The 22,587-nt window shown below is 46.8% G+C and overlaps 1 protein-coding gene and 1 long non-coding RNA gene across 3 annotated transcripts in view; one reads left to right on the forward strand and one right to left on the reverse strand.

Moving 5' to 3' along the window:
* SPATA13 (spermatogenesis associated 13) overlaps positions 1–22,587 on the forward strand; it is a 290,432-nt gene that overhangs the window by 97,208 nt on the left and 170,637 nt on the right. The window lies entirely within an intron of this gene.
* Positions 4,598–11,233, reverse strand: LOC132346768 (uncharacterized). Its single transcript, XR_009496717.1, has 4 exons — positions 10,169–11,233; positions 8,723–8,837; positions 4,953–5,182; positions 4,598–4,723 (listed from the first exon to the last, which is right to left on the reverse strand). It is a non-coding gene; the product is annotated as an uncharacterized lncRNA (long non-coding RNA).

Below are 22,587 nucleotides of genomic sequence, written 5' to 3' on the forward strand. Positions count from 1 at the left end.
TTCAGTAAAGCACAAATATAATGAATGAGTATAAATATTCTTATTTTGCAATTTAGCAGATCTAGCACACTCTAAATAATCAAAGATGCATAGGGTCTGCACACATCCACAGTCTCATGTACTCAGTTCAGTTCAGCTCAGTCCCTCAGTTGTGTCTGACTCTTTGCAACCCCATGAACTGCAGCACACCAGGCCTCACTGTCCATCACCAACTCCCGGAGTTTACCCAAACTCTTGTCTGTTGCGTTGGTGATGCCATCTAACCATCTCATCCTCTGTCGTCCCCTTCTCCTCCTGCCTCCAATCTTTCCCAACATCAGGGTCTTTTCAAATGAGTTGGCTCTTCGCATCAGGTGGCCAAAATACTGGAGTTTCAGCTTTAACATCAGTCCTTCCAATGAATACCCAGGACTGATTTCCCTTAGGATGGACTAGTTGGATCTCCTTGCGGTCCAAGGGACTCTCAAGAGTCTTCTCCAACACCACAGTTCAAAAGCATCAATTCTTCTGTGCTCAGCACTCTTTATAGTCCAACTCTCACATCCATACATGACCACTGGAAAAACCATAGCCTTGACTAGACGGACCTTTGTTGGCAAAGTAATATCTCTGCTTTTCAATACACTATCTAGGTTGGTCATAACTTTCCTTCCAAGGAGTAAGCGTCTTTTAATTTCATGGCTGCAGTCACCACCATCTGCAGTGATTCTGGAGCCAAAAAAAATAAAGTCACCCACTGTTTCCACTGTTTCCCCATCTATTTGCCATGAAGTGATGGGACTGGATGCCATGATCTTAGTTTTCTGAATGTTGAGTTTTAAGCCAACTTTTTTCACTCTCTTCTTTCACTTTCATCAAGAGGCTCTTTAGTTCTTCACTTTCTGGTGTCATCTGCATATCTGAGGTTATTGATATTTCTCCCAGCAATCTTGATTCCAGCTTGTGCTTCCTCCAGCCCAGCGTTTCTCATGATGTATGCTGCATATAAGTTAAATAAGCAGGGTGACAATATACAGCCTTGTCATACTCCTTTTCCTATTTGGAACCAGTCTGTTGTTCCGTGTCCAGTTCTAACTGTTGCTTCCTGACCTGCATACAGGTTTCTCAAGAGGCAGGTCAGGTGGTCTGGTATTCCCATCTCTTTCAGAATTTTCTAGAGTTTATTGTGATCCACACAGGTAAAGGCTTTGGCATAGTCAATAAATCAGACATAGATGTTTTTTTCTGGAACTCTCTTGCTTTTTCAATAATCCAGCGAATGTTGGCAATTAGATCTCTTTTTCCCCTGCCTTTTCTAAAGCCAGCTTGAACATTTGGAAGTTCACAGTTCACATATTGCTAGAGCCTGGCTTGGAGAATTTTGAGCATTATTTTACTAGTGTGTGAGGTGAGTGCAATTGTGTGGTAGTTAGAGCATTCTTTGGCATTGCCTTTCTTTGGGATTGGAATGAAAACTGACCTTTTCCAGTCCTGTGGCCACCGCTGAGTTTTCCAAATTTGTATTAACATATATGAAATTTGTATCCTACAAATACATAATATGTAATTTTCCCTTAGGTGTTTTGTCTTTCAAAATTCATAAAATTCAGTTTTTAGTGGTAAGCATATCTGCCTTCCAATTTGGTACTTGATGAGGAAGGACGTTTCAACTAGTTCAAGAAAGTCGAGATTTTAGAGTACTTGGTCTTTCATCAAAATCGAATAAAATGAGATGAACTGTGTAAAGATCCAATCAAAGTACTTAGGAATCAGGGCACACCCTCATAAAGTATCTGCAGAGCAAAGAGGAAGTTGAGGGTGAAGTTACATGTCATCTCGTGACCATTAAAACTAAAGAAACTTACACCAAACCTATGGGATCCAGGGAAAGTTGTATTTAGAGGAAATAGCCTTAAATGCTGTCTTGACTCTAGACAAAATTTTAAATATACAGGCTAGAATTCACCTTAAGATGCTGGAAGGAAAAAATAAACAAACCCGAAGGATCTAGGAAAAGGAAATTAATTTAGGAGCCAATAATAATGGAGTAAACACAGGACTATTAAGTCTTTGCTACAGAAATTCAGTATTAGGGTTCAGAAATGGTTACTGATCCTTTTAGGTCAACCCCAACAAGGGTCCTCCTGCCTAGAAACAAACATATTGCTTCTCTGGTTATTGCTTTTCCTTTGCTATAAAACAGCAATAGCAGGAGCAGGAGTAATCCTCAAGACAGTGTAGGTGGTCATCAGATCAGATCAGTCGCTCAGTCGTGTCCGACTCTTTGTGACCCCACGAATCGCAGCACGCCAGGCCTACCTGTCCATCACCAACTCCTGGAGTTCACTCAGCCTCACGTCCATTGAGTCAGTGATGCCATCCAGCCATTTCATCCTCTGTCGTCCCCTTCTCCTCCTGCCCCCAATCCCTCCCAGCATCAGAGTCTTTTCCAATGAGTCAACTCTTCGCATGAGGTGGCCAAAGTACTGGAGTTTCAGCTTCAGCATCATTCCTTCCAAAGAAATCCCAGGGCTGATCTCCTTCAGAATGGACTGGTTGGATCTCCTTGCAGTCCAAGGGACTCTCAAGAGTCTTCTCCAACACCAAGTTCAAAAGCACCAATTCTTCAGTGCTCAGCTTTCTTCACAGTCCAACTTTCACATCCATACATGACTACTGGAAAAACCATAGCCTTGACTAGACGGACCTTTGTTGGCAAAGTAATGTCTCTGCTTTTGAATATGCTATCTAGGTTGGTCATAACTTTCCTTCCAAGGAGTAAGCGTCTTTTAATTTCATGGCTGCAGTCACCATCTGCAGTGATTTTGGAGCCCAGAAAAATAAAGTCTGACACTGTTTCCACTGTTTCCCCATCTGTTTCCCGTGAAGTGATGGGACCGGATGCCATGATCTTCGTTTTCTGAATGTTGAGCTTTAAGCCAACTTTTTCACTCTCCACTTTCACTTTCATCAAGAGGCTTTTTAGTTCCTCTTCACTTTCTGCCATAAGGGTGGTGTCATCTGCATATCTGAGGTTATTGATATTTCTCCCAGCAATCTTGATTCCAGCTTGTGCTTCTTCCAGTCCAGCGTTTCTCATGATGTACTCTGCATATAAGTTAAATAAACAGGGTGACAATATACAGCCTTGACGAACTCCTTTTCCTATTTGGAACCAGTCTGTTGTTCCATGTCCATAGTAAGATCTAAAAATCCAATATTGTTGTAGTGCAGTTTAGCAGTATCATGACTTCTTGTTTATCTGCCAAGAGACTCACTTCAGAATACTAGACGAAATACTAGACAAAAAACCAGACAGCTTTAAAGGGAGCATGGAAGCTCTGTGTATCACAAAGGCCTCTGCACCTGCCCTGTGTGTGTAGATATTGTGCAGAAAGTTCCTAAACTACCTTTACCAAGGAACCAACATCGACAGACACCTGCAGGTATCGTACGAGCCAACTAGAGGTGAATCTGACTGTATGTGTTTGCAGGTGTTTTCAGACTCTTTCTGAACCATCTGTAGAAGTCAGATACCATGAATTTACAAGAAATTCTTTTAAGTTTCCTTGTCTATAATAGATATTAGAAAACAGATATAAAGCTGAGCTCAGTTGGTAAAGAGACAAAAATCTTCAGTGTGTTCTGGTTCTTTGAAACCTGATAATGCTGACTGGTCGGATTCCCGGAGCCCAGTTTACCTGCCGGACCAGTCCTCTTGAGAAATCAACATCCTTGTGATAAGAGGAGAACAGTGAAGTGAAACAAAGACACTCCTGCAGGACAGTTAAGGTGCCTTATATTCATAGCACTGGAGGCAGGCTCTGACTATGGACCACCACTCAGGGGCCACTGTCCCTGCATCAGGCAGCGTCTGCTGCCTGGGGGCAGCAGGGTGGGTCTCAGCCTCGGGCAAGAACCCAATGAGATGAAGTCGTTTTCTGTGCTGTGTCTCAGTCAGGGGTTTAAAAATGCAGAGATGGTGATGTGCTTTCCTGATGTTACATGAAACCGCCTTTGTCCAGCTCCAAATTCAGGATCTGCATCATGTTGAGGATTGGTGTCTGTAAGCCACAGGGCTGGGCCCACCGTCCTTGTCCACGGGCAGGAGCCACGTGCTGCCCATGTTCAACTGCACTGGTTTGCACCACACAGACACGACATCTGGAGGGAAGCCTCCTGCACTGGCGCCTCTGTGACGTCCCAGGAGACCTCCTCACTTCTCAGAGAAGTGCTACTTGCTTTTTTTAAATTTCCCAAATAATTTTGATGAAATTTTCATAATGGATTTTTAACAGCTGCCAGGTTAATGCTATCATATTAGCATTTGAAATTATTTCCTTCAGTTATTTAGAAAAATGATACCCACTAACTGTTGAACTAAGCCATTGAATTGTGTGCTTGAGAGTTTTCCCCACCACTGTCTTCTGGGTGAGAGGCTTGTGAGTTAAGCTGAGCTCTAGATCCAGACCTGCTGGGGACTAGCTGGGTTGTGGTGGGAAAGCCTCTGCTCTGCATTTCCTTGATATCGGTGAGAGCGAGAGTTATGACCTGAGGGGCGCACTCTGGCCCTACCCCCACAGCTTCTCCCCTGCCTTCTCCCACACACACGCACCTTGTCACAGGGTCCCTGCAACCTGCCAAGAGGACGTGACCCACAATTTCCAGTCCGGAGGACGGGCTGTGTCTGCAATCATCAGGAGCTCCTGTCTTCATCTTGACGTTGTGGGTGGATGACCTCATCCTGGAAGAGATGGAAAGATCCTCAGGCCCCAAATCTGATCCTGTGCACCCCACACCACCCCATCCTACACACTCCTGTGCCAGGTCTGTCCAGTGATCCCAATGACACCTGTCACGATTCCCCAGCTCCACGCACTCCAGGTGCAGCCTGTCCTGTGGCACCAACACCCCTCACGGGCAGCCTCCACGCAGCCTACCTGGTCCCCTTCCCACCGTGGCTGCCCACTCACCCATGCAGGCTCTGACCAGCCTCACCAGGTGCGACCAACAGAGGCTTGCTCCAGTTCACACCCCTCGCTTCCTGCTGGCGGCTCCTGGAGGATGCCTAGGAGTGGGACTCGGGGGGTCCTGGGAGGCACATTAACATGTCAGAGACGGAGGGAGAGGTTGACTTTGGGAAGGGGGTCAGTAGAAGGAAGTCGTGAGTAATGCTGTGTCCGCTGGCTGCGTACATGGAGTCCTGAGGAGAGAACGGTCCCTGTCAGGGGTCCAGGGACGAGGAGAGGAGAGATGAGGCTCCTTAAGGGGGGAGATCTCTGAGCTGAACCTTAAGAAAGGCAGCAGCTTCAGGGGCAGGCAGTGAGAAGAGGGTCGGGACTGGATGCGGCGGGGCGGCGCCGCCAGAATCATAGGAACAAACCTGTGGTGGTTGGTTCTCCAGAACCGGAGTTGGGGGTGCTGAGGGGGGCAGACAGCAATTGCCCAGCCCCCCTCACCCCGGTCCAGCCCCTACCGTGCATCTCTGGGTCCCTGGGTCCCCTGTGCCATGTTCTCTCCCCCACTGTCTCCTCTCCCCACGAATGGATGGAAACATGCCTGGTTGGTGAGGAGCCCCGATGGCTATAGGCAGAGCTGGGCTTTGGCACACTGACCCATCTGTGCTGGGCCTCAGGGCCCCTCGGGTCTGTGCTCTCTGCACAACTCCCAGTGGAAGGACAGGAGGGCCAGGCCTGACGCCAAAGTCTCTTGGGGGCCCAGTGGCACAGTCTGATGCTGACATTTTTGTTCCTTGGTTGTCATTAAGAAAAGATCTTACATTTAAATTCAGAATGAACCTTTACCTCAGTAAGAGTTCTTCCTATCGGTGCAGTTTGTGTGTGTGTGTGTGTGTGTGCGTGTGTGTGTGTGTACTTTCAATCCGTCATGTGAGAAACAAATGTTCCAGGCGGGTTGCTAGGACTCCCCAGCAGAGCATCTCTGCCTGACTCCCCCATTTCCAACTGAGAACCGGTCTCCATGGACACCAGCCTGATGACAAGGGGAGATGGATGGTGTAAGAGAATCTTAGTATGAGGGCCTCTTTGGACACGTAGAATGTGACTAATTTCTCTATGAAAGACACATTTTATAAGAAGAACATAAATATTCAGCATCTTGGCCTTGGACCCTTCACCCCCCACTTTTCAAGTCGGGAGGCCCGCACTGGGAGCCTGCCTGGTGGCCTCCCCTCCTCCACCCGCATTCCCTGTTTGACTCACAGCCCTGCCCACCTCTTTATTTATGAGACATGCCTCCTGTTTTCCACGGAAAATTGTTCCACTGAGCTTCCTGTAGGGATATTTTGGGAATAAGAACCTTGGCTTTTGATTTTTTTTTTTCCTTCTACTTGGTTTAACAGCTCTGATTCCTAATTCCTTTGAATTTTCTGCCTCCCTTGCTGCTCTTTAGGCTAAAAAATAACAAATCTCTTGTCTCGTTTAGCATCTTGTTTTCAGTTCATAAAACCTGTATGTATCTACAGCACAAAGTTCTTTACCTCTGTGATATTTTCATTTTAGATATACAACATGAAGTGTTTGAGGAGCAAAAACGTTTTGCTCACTTGCATTTTATTATCATGAAATGCCGAAAAGGTCTTGTGTGAGTTAAGTTTGCAGAGGGTTTCAAAGCTAGGGCCCTACCTGAGACGCTTCCTCCCAAGACTGTCTTGACCTGTTTTTCTTTGAGGCTGGACTGTAAGTTTTAATTGTGTTTTCTTTTCTTTCTAAAACAGTGCCAGGAGTGATAAAAGATGAAGGATAGAATTTGGAAAGTCACTGCAATTAGATGTAAATGCCTAGTGAACCATGAGCCGCTGGAACTCCTCTCAGCACTCACGGTTCGTGGGTGATTTGCCTGGACCCGCTGCATGTTAGTGTCCAGGTAGAAATGATCTGTGAGACCAAGCCCCAACTCCACTCACTGGGGCCGTGAGACTGGGCAGTTTCCACCCTGGGCTCATGAGGAGGGTCAGCCAGCTTGCCACCTGAGCGCCCACTGGACCTGCTTGCTGTAGGGTGGCGGGAGCAGGTACTTCTCTCCACGGCCACCAGGTGTCGAGGAGCACACACCTGCAGGGCTGATGTCCCCGAGAGACCAGGGGAGGCCCCTGCCTGCCGTCACCCTTCTGCCGGCTTGGTCTTGCCTGGGAGCTCTGGAGCCCAGCAGACACGATTAGGGCAATGCTTTGGTCTCGTGTTTGTAATATCTGGGGGCTGGTGACTCAGCCGTCCAGACCCAGACAAGAATTTTTTAAAAAGACCAAAACAATCCCTTCAGTTTCTTCATGGCTTATTTGAAACCTGGCTGGGAACCAGAACCCTTTCAGGAATGGATTATCGTGTGGACCACGATGTAGGAATTTACAAGGATTTTTCAAACATGAATACATCAACAAAGGGAGAGTTATCATGGATTATTTTACGCTTAAGGTGCAGACACCTTTAGAATTGAAGTGGCAGGTGCAGGCTTCCCTCTGTGTCCTCCTCCCACGCCCTCCTGTGGCACCCTGTCCTCCTGCCCTGTGCATCAGCTCTGTGGAGGTGGCGGTGTTATCTGGTCACTCACTGTTGTCCACTCAGAGCCAGGAATGTCTGGATGCAGGTGGAGGATACCTATACACGCGTGTACCTGAGTGAATGGAAAGCTGGCTTCTCTTAGTGACTCATCTTCTGAGTTGTGCATACTCGGTGCTTAAAAGATCATTACCTATGCCTGTGTGTTTTGATGGCTTTGTTCTAGAAGGTAAGTGAAGCTGAGAATAAGCACGTTGCTCCGAGTGTCTGGCAAGACAGGTGAAGGCAGTTCCACGTGGTAGGGACTTTGTGCTGGTCATGTCTGCATCCTTGTTGCCAAGCCACCATGAGGCGCAAAAGAGGCACCCAATAAATATTCATGGGATGAGCCCATGAGCCGCAGTCACTCTGGACTTGAGCCCAAGATACCAGCCCTTTGGCTTACTGCTCTCCTCTTGTCTTGACCCTGAGCTGATCTGAACTTCCTCTTCACCGGCCCAGCGCCCAGGTGCCTCCCTCCTGGGCCATCTGTCCTGCCCTCTGTACTCCGGCTGCAGGAAGACACAGTGCCTACATCACCACTAGGTGCTCCCCCACCTCCTCGCCTGGACTGGACCCCAGCTGTCACCCAGGAGCACGCTGCCCCAAAGCCCCCTGAACCTCGGCGGCAGGAAGAGGGGTCAGCATCCTTGACTTCAGTTTCACATTTTGTAAACCAAATCAGAACAGAAACCCACTCCCCATGGCCTGTTGTGGGGTCAGGAAGCTGCCTGCCCCTCTTTATTGCTGACCTTAATTGGTGTCGCCGTCACCCCCTCCCACGGCCCACATCCCAGCATCTGGAACCCTTCCTGACATCCCAGGTGGCCCTGCCTCCACTCCCAGGGCCTCCCGTGGCCGCACCCGGAGCTGCTCCACCTGAGGGTCTCCACTCCTCCGTCACGACCTCCACCCTCCCGGCACTTCCTCTCCTGGTCTCTCCTGCACCTGCTTGTCGGCTGCACCGGGCCCACCTCCAGACGTCTTCTGTGAGTCAGCCTAGTTTTCTGTCCCAGAAAACTGAATAAGTTCTCAAGCTCACAGCACATCAGCATAAAAGCAACAAAAACTGCTGAAAATGGCTCGTGTCTCGTGGTTCCATCAAGCCCGCATCTTATGATTTAGTGACTGAATGACATTTGGATATAAAGCATTGCAATTAAATCAAAAGGAAAAGAGTAACTCACAGCGGAGAAACCTGGCAGTGCCGCCTGAGTCAGGGGAGGACGGCTGATGTCACCAGTGATGTCTTGAGGATGTGTGTACCTCTAATGCGAGAATTCTCCCAGATCCAAGCCCGGTCTAATAATGAGAAAAGCATCAGACAAACTCAAATTGGAGGAAATTTCTATAAAGTACTTCACAATTCTTTTTTTTTTTTTTTTTTTTTAATGATTTTATTTACGGTTGTGCACGGTCTTCATGCTGCGTGGGCTTTTCTCTAGCTGTGGCTCCTCTTGTTGCGGAGCATGGGATCTGGTGCCCACAGACCTCAGTTCTGCGGCTCCCGGCTCGAGAGCCCTGGCCCAGTGGCTGTGATGCATGGGCTCAGCTGCTCTGCCACGTGTGGCCTTCCCAGACCAGGGGTGGAACTCACGTCCCCTGCTTTGGCAGGGGGGTGATTCTTTACCACTGAGCCACCAGGAAAGCCCTCAGGCATATTTTAGACTAGTTTTCCACGCTCCTATCTGGTGAGAGAGGCCTGGGAGCCAGGAGTCCTCAGCCACAGTGCTGGCTCTGCCATCAAAAGCTCTGGGGCCTCTAGCAAGCGCCTGCCCCTCCCTCAGTGTCTGACTCTTTGCCCACCAGGTTCCTCTGTCCATGGGATTTCCCAGGCAAGATTACTGGAGTGGGTTGCCATTTCCTTCTCCATACAATTCTTTTTAAAAACTGTCATGAAAAATAAGAAAAGCCCAAGAAACTATCCCAAATCAGAGGATATTTGGGCTCTGGTCACAGCTGGCACCCACCTCGGTCATGTAGTCGTGACAAGTGCCCTTGACAGTGGGGTGCCAACAAGAGGGGATGGTGGGTAAGGGACGCACAGGAAACCCCTGTACTATCTTTGCCAGTTTTACCAAAGTAGAGAATTATTTACCTAAGATCCCTTTCTGATGATCCCAGCATCTCTTTGTGGAGTCAGTTATGCCAGGGCAGAGTGATCCCTAGGCCCCCACATCAGACCCCATAGTGTATTCCCCACCCTAGACACCATGCTGAATCGCAGGACATCCATCCATCCATTCAACCATCCATCTACCCATCCATCCATCCATCCATCTGTCTGTCCAATACCAGCCAGCACTTCAGACCAGGTACTGGAGAAATGCTGGTGAGAAAGTCGTGAGTGAAACAGACCTTGTCCATCCCATCTTGAAGGTCATGTCAGCAGAGAAGACAGACATGTACGGGAAGACATGGAATGATGGGGCCCTGTGGGCACCAGGGGAAACAAAGAAGGAAAACCAAGCCAGCCTTCAGCCAGGAGCACCTAAGAGCGTCCTGATCTGGGCTCTTGTGGTCCTGCCCCGGCACTACTGACCCCTGCGTTGTATTGCAGAACTTCATCATATTATATAACTTCACGATTGACAAAGCTAATCATTCAGTAGTAAAACTCCGGGATGCTATACCTCTCCGTGGGTTATCCAATAATGCACACAGGACATAAAACATATTCAATGACAGCTGTGCAGGAAAGAACTTTTTTAGGAGGCGATCAGGCCCCGAGGTGGCTGTGTAGTCAGGGGTGATGTCCGAGATTCTCCATGTGCCGAGCTCCAGAGCAGATGCGGGTGGGGTGGGGTGGGAGACAATAGAGGGCACTGGAGGATGGCCAGTCTCCCTGGATTCCATCCCCACCCCCAGATCTGTGCGGAGACAGAGAGAAGGAAGTGAGACTGGAGCTCTGGGAATAATGTCCCCTGTAGCCCTGAAGCAAGTCTCAGCCCAGTAAACCACACAGAGCTCCCCTGACCGTTCAGAGCAGCGTGAGTATGGAGGAGTGTGAGCAGGTAACACAGAACTGGATATCGGGGAAATAGAACATCCTCCCAGGCCAGGGGCAGGAAAGCCACACCTGGCTGAAGATACTACCTCCTTAGTGATGAGAGGATAGGATTCACTCTAGAAATGCATGGTATCATGTGGGGTTTTCAACCAGTGCCTCACCCCCTTGTGAACTGCCTGCACGTGGCAGAATCATTCCTTTCTAGAAGGAAGTCTGCGTATCCAGAGCCTCACAGGAGCCTAGAGCTCACCTAGATACGTGGGATGGAGGGCGGGAAGGCAGACGGCAGAAGCGATGCAACAATAGCCAGATTTCAGTCTTCTCTGGAGAGCTTCAGTGGACATACCCGAGGACAATAACAGTAATGCCACTGCTGCTACTGCGCAGGGCTCTAGAGAAAGCTTGTGCCTGTGCTGCCATGTTCAGTCTTCATAAGAAGTCTGTGAAGTAGGTATGATTCCCCAGAGTCCTAAGCCGTAGGACGGAAGTGCCTCACCCCACTGGCTTCCCAGGTGGCCCAGTGGTGAAGAATCTGCATGCCAATGCAAGGAGACGTGGGTTTGATCCCTGGGTCAGGAAGATGCCCTGGAGGAGGGCATGGCAACCCACTCCAGTATTCATGCCTGGAGAATCCCATGGACAGAGCCTGGTGGGCTACAGTCCATGGGGTCGCAAAGAGTCGGACTCAACTGAGCACGGCATGGCCTCACCCCACGTGCCCAATTGCTTCTTTAAGATGGAACCAGGATGTGAACCTTGGTCTGACTCGGTGGTCTGGAGCTCATCCCCGTGCACCTGAGCAGGCACCGTGCTGGGTCGGGTTTATGTCCAAGACAGTATCCTTGCTGCTGACATGTTTTGTTGCCCCGTGTGTGACAGCAGGAGTGAGGAGGAGGTTCTTGGCATTATCACCCACTTTGCCATCTTTCCAGAAGACTGTTGGCTCTGTTTTTGTGTTGGCAAAAGTTTTAACACTGTGAGGCTTTAAAGAATTTTTGAGCAAAAGGGTCCTGTCTGTGCTCACTTTATTAACAGCTGTCCTTGGGGCTCCAGTAGCCAGAGGACTTAAAGAAATGAGGATCTGCAGCTGGTTGCAGCATGTTATTGATTTTGTTGGCAGAGTTAGTTGGCAACATGTGCCTGCTATATTAATGATTCAACTCATATGTCCTTTTCTCATTTTGTTTATAGAAAATAAAAGAAGTATGCATATCCAATCAAGGATACTAAGAGTGAACTGCAGAAACTAAAGTTGAACACAGAAGTATGTGAGGGAAAAAGTTATTCTTTGTCACATGGTAAATGTTTTCTCAGAAGCACAAGCAGCAGCCGTGACTAACCCTAGAAAAATAACAAAACAAAACATCTAGAGTCACTGATGCAAATTTATTTTTTTTTAAAGTCCCTGAACCACTGTCAAAAACCATTGTCCTTGTTTAAGCAAGTACCCTTTTTCAGAACTATTCTGGATTGAGACGGTCTTAGAATCTTCATGCCTGGATAAATTGAATGAAGCCTTGGAAAGATAGTGGATAAGATGAAGGGAGACGCAGAAAGGGAATTGACGACCGAGCCTGTGTGTGGCCTGGCACAGCGTGATGGGTGCTCAGACCAGCCCCCTCGCAGGTCCAGCTCCGCCATGGGTGTCCCTGGGGCAGATGTCAGCTGCCCTGTTACGTCAGGGCTCCTGTGGTGTCCCCACTCGGTTGACAAACAGACGTCATCACAGGGTCGTGTAGACCGTGCCCCGCCCCCCGAACCTCCCACTCCTGCACAGTTCAGTCCACTGCGTCTGGCTCCCGTTCCCGAGCTTCTGTTAAAACCACCTGCTGGAATGTTGCCAGGGGTCTGTGTGTGAAACCAGAGACCCTTCTTTCTCCCTCTCCACACCCCTCTGTGCCATGATGCTCTTGGCAGCTCAGAAGTCTTCTCCCCTGGCCTCCCTTTGGTCCAGGTTCTTCTCCAGCCTTCGATGCCTCCTCCTCAGTGTCTGTCACTGGCTCTTTTTCTTTCACCATCTTCTTTAAGCGTCACCCAGGCTTTCATCCTTGACTGTCTCATCCATCACTAAGCCCGACGCACAAATGGCTCCCCAGCTCCCACGTCCAAACCAAACCATCTCCCAAATTCCAGACTTGGTTTAGTCTGGAAACTGAAAACTCAGCCTTTTTCTTTTTTTACTACCAATTGTAAAGCATTTTTTATATTCTCAAATGGTTTCTTTCTTTAAAAAAATGTATCCTATTCTTATTTCATGGCTACAGTATATTTCTTCTTTTAAAATTGAAATATAGTTGATTTACAATACTGTGTTAATTTCTGCTGTACAGCAAGGTGACTCAGTTACACACATATATATTGTTTTTCAAATTCTTTTCCATGATGCTTTATCACAGGATATTGAATACAGTTCTCTGTGCTGCACAGTAGGACCTTGTTGTTTATCCATCCTGTATATAACAGCTTGCGTCTGCTCATCTCAAACTCCCAGTCCATCCCTCCCCCACCCCACCCGCCTTGGCAACCATAAGTGTGTTCTCTGTGTCTGTGAGTCTGCTTCTGTTTCATAGATAGGTTCATTTGTCATATTTTAGATTCTACAGGCAAGTGGTTTCGTATGGTATTTGTCTTTCTCTTTCTGATGTTCTTCATTTCACAGTAGGATGATCTCTAAGTGCATCCATGTTGCTACAAATGGCATTTTGTTTTTTATGACCCAGCAGTATTTCACTGTACTCCTGCACCACGTCTTCTTTATCCATTCCTCTGTCGATGGGTGTTGAGGTTGTCTCTGTGTCTTGGCTATCGGGAATGATGCTGCTGTGAACACTGGGGTTCATGTATCTTTTTGGATTAGAGTTTTGTCTGGCTACATGCCCAGAAGTGGAATTTCTGGCTCACATGGTAGCTGTGCATTTAGGTTTCTGAGGAGCCTCCATACGGTTCTCCATTGTGGCTGCACCATTGTCTGGACACACACATTCTGTTTATCCAGTCATCCATCAGTGGACGTCTAGGTTGCTTCCACCTTCTAGCTACTGTGAACGTGGTGTATATACTAATATTTTAATACTAAAAATAATGGCTATCCCTTATACAGCACTGTCTATGTAAGATACTGCTCTGACATATATGAATCCCTTTAAACCTGGCAGCCAGCCTATGAGTTGGGCACTATTATTATCCATATCGTACCAGCAGGAACTGCACAGTGCATCGTCTATAGTGTTACACGATAGCAACCAGGAGAGAGAGGATGTGTCGCCGATGCTCGTCTGGGAATATCACTGGTGCATTATAATGGAAGGTCTTTTGTGATGTGTGAAATGTGTTTTATATATAAATGAGCACAGTGAGATGTGTTGTGGTAATACTTCTTTTCATCTGGAAAGAGTTGAGTATGAACATGAGGCTCCACTTCTGATTTATTGCAGTGTTCAGTCCCAGGTTTTACCTTTATTCTTGAGGCGCTTGGTTTTGCTTTCAGTGTAATAGACCTCCGTTCTGAGCTTGGTGTGCAGACATGTACCGATAGTTCGTGTTGAGGTTCTGCAGGTAATCATGCTATTCAGCACCGATGCTGTGTTGCATTAAGTGAGTAATAAAAACCATGTATGGAGGGAAAGAAGCCTCATGAGTGTAAGGGAACTTGGTCCTGGCTGCTTGAATCTGGCAACGAAACTGAGGTTCAAGTGCCCCAGCCTGGCTGTGAGTCGAGATCCTTCGGTCTGCTGCCTCTGACTCTGAACGCACTGCCGCAGGCAATGGTCCCTTCCTCACAGCGTCATGGTGACCGTTGCTCTGTGGGCTGCTCCTGATTTGGGATGCATCCTTCTGCCCTCTGTCTGACAGCTGATTCCTTCTTGCCATTTACACCTGAGTTTAAGACCTTTCCTGACTGTGAGGTTATTCTTCATCGCTGCCCCTGTATTAAATCCTTGCCTAGACCTTTTTACTCCCTACCTTTTTACCATTCTTCAACTTTCTGTTCACCACCAGTCTCCTGATTAAATGTAAGCTCCATGAAAGGATAAGCCTGTGCTTGTTTCCTACTGTTTACACCCGAGCACTAGGACTTTGATTAGAAAATTGTAGGTGCAGAGTCACTAAATGGAAGACAACAGATGGACCATAAGTGGATCTCTGGCAACTTAGAATCTTGCTGCTGCTGCTAAGTCACTTCAGTCGTGTCCGACTCTGTGTGACCCCATAGACGGCAGCCCACCAGGCTCCCCTGTCTCTGGGATTCTCCAGGCAAGAACACTGGAGTGGGTTGCCATTTCCTTCTCCAATGCATGAAAGAGAAAAGTGAAAGTGAAGTCACTCGGTCGTGTCTGACTCTTCTCAACCCCATGGACTGCAGCCTACCAGGCTCCTCCGTCCATGGATTTTCCAGGCAAGAGTACTGGAGTGGGGTGCCATTGAATCTTACAATAACATAATTGAAAGGAAAACAAATGTTAATAAAGGAGAACTCTTCTCATTGAGCCAGTTTAAACTCAATTCTAAATTGAGGCTAAATCAACTCAAGAGTTAAGTATAATGGCTAAAATATTCTCCAGTTTCTAATGACCGCGTGATATTCTGATACCAGAGTTTGCTGATCAGATTAGCTGTGATGCTGGCATCGTTTCTACTTTATGGAATTGGAAAAGTCATGACAAAGTTGTTTATCCAGCTTTGTAAAAGTTAAGTATTTAGTTCAAAGAAACGTGGAGACTGTCTGTAATTTCAGCAGGAGTTGAAATGAGTGAAGGTTTTCATCTTGCCTGCAGGAGGTTTCCTGGACGGCAGCCTCTCGGCTCTGCTGCTGATCCCGGGGCTGCTCCGGGTCTCACAGGTCACTGCCGGATGGGAAGGGAAGCAGGCCCTCACAGTCATTTACCACCTTTCTTTCTCCCTTAATTGACATCCTCTCCCTGAGAAAAAGAAGCTTTCCCTGCGGAGGAAAGACTTTCTATTGAAAAATTAGGATCTAGAATAGAAAAAAGTACCTAAAACTAAGAAATAATATGGCAGCAAACACTACATTTACTCTAAGCCCTCCTGACCCTGTCTAGCTGTCCAAACAAAGCTGACCATGAGCTTTTTCTGTCTCATACAAACGTGTTTTTCTATGTGTAAAATAGAGCAAATGTTTACTCTGGAATTCATTAAGATAATAAGCACCACTGATGTACATTTTTCTTTCTGGAAAGTTCTCAGAGATCCCCAAGCACAAGAGCAGAATCCTAGAATGTTATGTGTTTTAGTGATTTGTGAACTGGCACAGACATGGTGTGTAACTGAACTGTAGTTAATGCAGCGAGGTAGAAAATTAGGACCCCAATACATTAGCAATTAGGGTTTTACACTGTAAGTCAGGGCTAGGAATCCAGGTGTTCTATCAATATCGGTTTTGGTATCACGCCCAGAACAGAAACATAAGGAGTTGGCAATGAACACAGTGCGAAGCTTGCCTGCTTCACAGGCGAGGAGTAGGTCTGTCCCATTGGGAATAATCTGTCCCATTTTCCTCATTAGAGTTTCATGAAATACAATGGCCACACTGATTATAAACTGTGCAGAGCAAACTTCTCATGGGTAGAATGACCGTCTCGGGCCATGTGGGTGCTCCATCCCTGAGCAATACGTGAAGGCCAGTTACATCCAGGTCTGCAGGGGAGGTGGGTGTTCCAAAGAAAAGTTGAGTTTATGGATGTTATGTTTTTGTGTCTTTATTCGTGTTACAATATCATTTGTGCAAAAGGTGAAACAAAGCTCTTTGTTAATAGAGAATATGTGTATATATATATAAACAAACCTCAGTCAATCTCTTCCATCAAGAAGCTTCCATGAGGAGAAGGAAATGGCAACCCACTCTAATATTCTTACTGGAAAAATCCCATGGACAGAGGAGCCTGTTGGGCTATAGTTTATGGGGTCACAAAAGAATTGGACATGACTGAGCGAGTAAACAACAAACAATGCATCAATTAGAACTCCCTTATTTGGGGAAGACTTTTTGAATAAAGTATTCATAAATGCAAAAGAAAAAAAAAAAGAAGAAGCTTCCATAAGCCTCTTATCCTTCTCCATCAGAGGGCAGACAGACTGAAAACCACAATCACAGAAAACTAACCAATCTGATCACATGGATCACAGCCTTGTCTAATTCAATGAAACTATGAGCCATGCCGTGTAAGGCCACCATCAACATTTTAGGAATCAGTGAATTAAAATGGACTGGAATTGGTGAATTTAACTCAGATGACCATTGTATCTATTACTGTGGGCAAGAATCCCTTAGAAGAAATGGAATAGCCATCATAGTCAACAAAAGAGTTCGAAATGAAGTACTTGGATGAAATCTCGAAAATGACAGAATGATCTCTGTTCGTTTCCAAGGCAAACCATTCAGTATCACAGTAATCCAAGTCTATGCCCTGACCCGCAATGCTGAAGAAGCTGAAGTTGAAGGGTTCTATGAAAACTTACAAGACCTTCTAGAACTAACACCCAAAAAAGATGTCCTTTCCATTATAGGGGACTGGAATGCAAAAGTCAAGAAATACCTGGAGTAACAAGCAAATTTGGCCTTGGAGTACAGAATGAGACTGGGCAAAGGCTAATAGAGTTTTACCAAAAGAACACACTGGTCATAGCAAACACCCTCTTCCAACAACACAAGCGAAGATTCTACATATGTCCATCAGCAGATGTTTGATACCAAAATCAGATTGATTATATTCCTTGCAGCCAAAGATAGAGAATCTCTATACAGTCAGCAAAAACAAGACCAGGAGCTGACTGTGGCTCAGATCATGAACTCCTTATTGCCAAATTCAGACTGAAATTGAAGAAAGTAGGGAAAACCACTGGACCATTCAGGTATGACCTAAATCAAATCCCTTACGATTATACAGTGGAAGTGAAAAATAGATTTAAGGGACTAGATCTGACAGACAGAGTGCCTGAAGAACTATGGACGGAGGTTCGGGACATTGTACAGGAGGCAAGGATCAAGACCATCCCCAAGAAAAAGAAATGCAAAAAAGCAAAATGGCTGTCTGAGGAAGCCTTACAAACAGCTGTGAAAAGAAGAGAAGTGAAAATCAAAGGAGAAAAGGAAAGATATACCCATTTGAATGCAGAGTTCCAAAGACTAGCAAGGAGAGATAAGAAAGCCTTCCTCAGTGATCAGTGCAAAGAAATAGAAGAAAACAATAGAATGGGAAAGACTAGAGATCTCTTCAAGAAAATTAGAGATACCAAGGGAACATTTCTTGCAAAGCTGGGCACAATAAAGGACAGAAATGGTATGGACCTAACAGAAGCAGAAGATATTAAGAAGAGGTGGCAAGAATATGCAGAACTATGCAAAAAAGATCTTCATGACCCAGATAATCACAATGGTGTGATCACTTACCTAGAGCCAGACATCTTGGAATGTGAAGTCAAGTGGGACTTGGGAAGCATTACTCTGAGCAAAGCTAGTGGAGGTGATGGAATTCCAGTTGAGCTATTTCAAATTCTGAAAGATGATGCTGTGAAAGTGCTACACTCAATATGCCAGCAAATTTGGAAAACTCAGCAGTGGCCACAGGACTGGGAAAGGTCAGATTTCATTCCAATCCCAAAGAAAGGCAATGCCAAAGAATGCTCAAACTACCGTACAATTGCACTCATCTCACATGCTAGTAAAGTAGTGCTCAAAATTCTCCAAGCCAGGCTTCAATAGTACATGAACTGTGAACTTCCAGATGTTCAAGCTGGTTTTAGAAAAGGCAGAGGAACCAGAGATCAAATTGCCAACATCTGTTGGATCATGGAAAAAGCAAGAGTTCCAGAAAAACATCTATTTCTGCTTTATTGACTATGCCAAAGCCTTTGGCTGTGTGGATCACAACAAACTGTGGAAATTGTTAAAGAGATGGGAATACCAGACCACCTGACCTGCCTCTTGAGAAATCTGTATGCAGGTCAGGAAGCAACAGTTAGAACTGGACATGAAACAACAGACTGTTTTCAAATCGGAAAAGGAGTTCATCAAGGCTATATATTGTCACCCTACTTATTAACTTATATGCAGAGTACATTATGAGAAATGCTGGGCTGGATGAAGCACAAGCTGGAATCAAGATTGCTGGGAGAAATATCAATAACCTCAGATATGCAGATGATACCACCCTTATAGCAGAAAGTGAAGAAGAACTAAAGAGCCTCTTGATGAAAGTGAAAGAGGAGAGTGAAAAAGTTGGCTTAAAGCTCAGGATTCAGAAAACTAAGATCATGGTGTCTGGTCCCATCCTTTTATGGCAAATAGATGGGGAAACAGGGGAAACAGTGACAGACTTTATTTGGGGGGACTCCAAAATCACTGCAGATGATGACTGCAGCCATGAAATTAAAAGATGCTTGCTACTTGGGAGGAAAGTTATGACCAATCTAGACAGCATATTAAAAAGCAGAGACATTACTTTGCCAACAAAGGTCTTTCTAGTCAAAGCTATGGTTTTTCCAGTAGTCACGTATGGATATGAAAGTTGGACTATAAAGAAGTCTGAGCTCTGAAGAATTGATGCTTTTGAACTGTGATGTTGGAGAAGACCCTTGAGAGTCCCTTGGACTGCAAGGAGATCCAACCAGTCTATCCTAAAGGAAATCAGTCCTGAATATTCATTGGAAGGACTGATGCTGAAGCCTAGACTCCAATACTTAGGCCACCAGATGGGAAGAACTGACATGTGGAAGGACTCTGATGCTGGGAAAGATTGAAGGCGGGAGGTGAAGGGGACGACAGAGGATGAGATGGTTGGATGGCATCACCGACTCAAATGGACATGAGTTTGAGTAAACTCCGGGAGTTGGCGATGGACAGGGAGGCCTGGCATGCTGCAGTCCATGGAGTCACAAAGAGTCGGATATGACTGAGTGACTGAACTGAACTTTTAAACAAACCAGCAGAACCTGGGGCTTTATAACTGAAGGTAATATATGGTCTTGTGACCCTGGTTGCTCACAGTTTGGGGTGATGCTGCAGTGAGTGTAAAAGCAAGAACTAAGACTAGGGGTGACTCAGTGGGACAGGAGTTGGGGGAATGGTCACAGAGGGAAGAATTCTGTTCATCAGAAATCGGAAAATCCAGGAGGTCACGCTTCATCAAAGGGAAGTTGCTTCCCCCCAGAAGAGGAATAGATGTCAAACGGAAGGCAGGCTGAGTGCAGAGTTCAAGTGCGGTCCCCCTGATGTGTAGACCAGACCCCTCTGGTTCTCAAGGACTGGCTGCCTGGTGGGCCATCAAGGCAGTGACCCCTGTTAACCTTGCTCTGCTCTTAAGAACGATTAGCTTTCCAGTTATAAAACAGCAAACTCTTTCCCTTTAATTCAGACATTGTTGAGGGGACCCTGGGTTCCTTGTCAAGCCACAGTTTTCACCATGGCTGTTTTCTGTTAAAGTACCATCCTTTGTGGATAAAGTGGAATTATGTCGAGGAAGAACACAATGTCATTACAGTTGAACTTAATAACAGAAAGTGGATTTTTCCAGTGGGTAGGCACTGCCCCAAAGTTCTTTGGAACTTCAAATGACTTTTCCCACAGGAGGTAGAAATAAGAATTAGGATCCCAGTTCCAGTCCACAAGAGCCGGTTTAATTTACAATAGAGCTGGACCATAGTTACAGGGACCAAATTTTCTGAGCCCAAACTGGGACTTTTGATTTGACAAGTAAGCATGTTCTTACTGAAACAAAAGAAGAGAATGTGGAAAGTGGATTTGCATTGTGAGGCCTGGGATGTACTGTGTCGTCAGATTTCAAACGCTCTGCTGTTTCTCCAGCAAAGGGCAGTGCCCACTCCAATACGGGGGATCAGGATTGCAGCCCTCCCCGCCCCACTCACCCTCAGCTTGAGGCCTCAGGAGGTGGCCCCACCGCTGTGTGGCCACTGATCTGGGGCCATCACTCTCTAACCCCTCAGTTGCTCCCATAGTCCCCCTGCCACGGGGCTAGACCCACTGCAGGCTCAGGGAGAATCCCAACCTTGACCCAATGACCTCTAGGGCCTGGCTCCGTGTCCCCAACCACCTTGCCCACGCCCTCCTAACTGCAAGCTGCTCCTAGCCACTGTCAGTTTTGGTGGTGCTTCCTGGTCCCATCACCTTGTCCCGGGGCTTAGACTGGGTTTGGGCCCTTATGGCCGCAGCCGTGCTGGCTGCCTGCCCACCTGGACCCCGGCTTGCTGCCGGTCTCACTGTCCACACCAGCCCATCTGCAGACACCAAAACTCAGCCCAGAGGCTTGGTGCTGCCTCAGCCAACAGGGTCCTGAGAGCAAGGACTTTGGACCAACACACCTCAGTCTGAGGTCTTATCAGCCTCTATGATCTGTGGGGGCTTAAACCATCTGACGGAAATTTCTGAGCCCCAGTTTCCTTCTGTTTGAATCAGGGATGTTGATAATAATAGCTGTGATATTCTTCATGTTTACTATGTGAGAAGTATCATTGCGAGAACTCTGTGTTCACTCACTCACGCCTCACAGTCCCGGTCTGAAGTAAGTGCTGTTATGACCCGGTTTTACAAACGAGGAAAGGAAACCAGCACTTTGGTGATTTGCCTAGATAATCACTTCCGGTAAGTGATGCAGCCAAGACTCTAGCCCAGCGCACCTTCAGACTGGCACTCACAGCCTCAGAAATGACCCGTGTGAGGCTCCAGCCAGGGCCCAGTGGGTGGGAGACCATAGTAAGTAAATCACTCCCCTTCTCGGTTCGATATCGCCATCTCCCGGAAGGTGTGCTTAGAAATAGCAGTTGCCCTAGTCTATGAAGGTGTATTCCTAAATCCACAGTCCTATGACTGCTACATAGCATTCCCAGTTCTTCCCCAAATCCAGTCTCAGCCCTGGTTTGCTCATTCATCCATCAAGGCAATTGTTAAATAAATAAATACCTCCCGTATCCTCACTGCTCCGGATTCTGGGGACACAATTGACAGACACAGTCCCTGCCTTCTGGCGTTTACAATCCTGTAGGAAAGCCAATCCTGTTGACACCCAGTAAGTGTAAAGTTACAACTAGCAAGTCCTCTGAGTGTGGTGCTGAGTGCTGTGAGCCTGTCATTGGGTTTGATGTAGCCAGAGAACTGGGGAGGGCTTCTTGGAGGAAGTGATATTTACTGGACAACTGAAGGATGAGTAGAGGCCATGGAAGAGTGAGGACATCGTGTGCAGAGATCTTGAGGCGTGAGGAAGCATGCAGGTGTGCTCTGCACGCGTGAGACGTGTAGAAGCAGAAACTGTGTGGGGTGATGTGAGGCTGCAGGTACAGACAAGGACCGACCGCCCAAGCCCTGTGACCCACTGGGCGGTTCTGTCTTTATACCAAGGTCACTGGGGCTGTGGAAGGGTTTTAAAAAGAGGTGAGTTGGGGAGGCGGTGACGTGATCCAGTTATGATGTGAGAAGGTCACTCTGGCCTCATGATACAGAAGGGGTTAGAGAGAAGCAGGGGTTCCTGGTCTGGACGTTCCCATCTGTAGGACTCTGGCTGAACTCTCTTTGCTGACCTGGTTGCTGATTATTCTCAGGGAGTCTTGTCTAGGAGGTTTAGCCGATCATCCTGACTTGAGACTCAGTAAGACCTGCAGGTGTCTGATCCTGGGGAACTCCTGAGGGTCGGAGGGGAGGTCCCTCCTACCAGGCATGGAGGCCAGTGCTCTCTTGTTCCCTGTTCCTGACTCTCTGGTGAGGATGGTGTTTCTTGGGGATGTTCACAGGCTGTTTCTAATAAATCACAAAATCAACCTGTATCCCAACCAGCGTCTCTCTGAAGATGCTAAGATGTTTGGATAAAGACCCATCAGCTTTTCTTGCTTCAGGATTGATCTATAGATACCACTGTCTCCAAAACAGAAAAGACACCAGAAATAGAAGTAATTGAATTAAAATATTCATTAACACTAGACTGAAGAAGATTGAGAATTCTGAAAATCTTGCTTCTTGTGTTCCTTACCTTCAAGTTTTGGATCTAAATCCAAAACCCTTTTAGCACCAAGTTTACC

Source organism: Bos taurus, chromosome 12 (genome assembly GCF_002263795.3).
Source record: "Bos taurus isolate L1 Dominette 01449 registration number 42190680 breed Hereford chromosome 12, ARS-UCD2.0, whole genome shotgun sequence".
NCBI lineage: Eukaryota > Metazoa > Chordata > Mammalia > Artiodactyla > Bovidae > Bos > Bos taurus.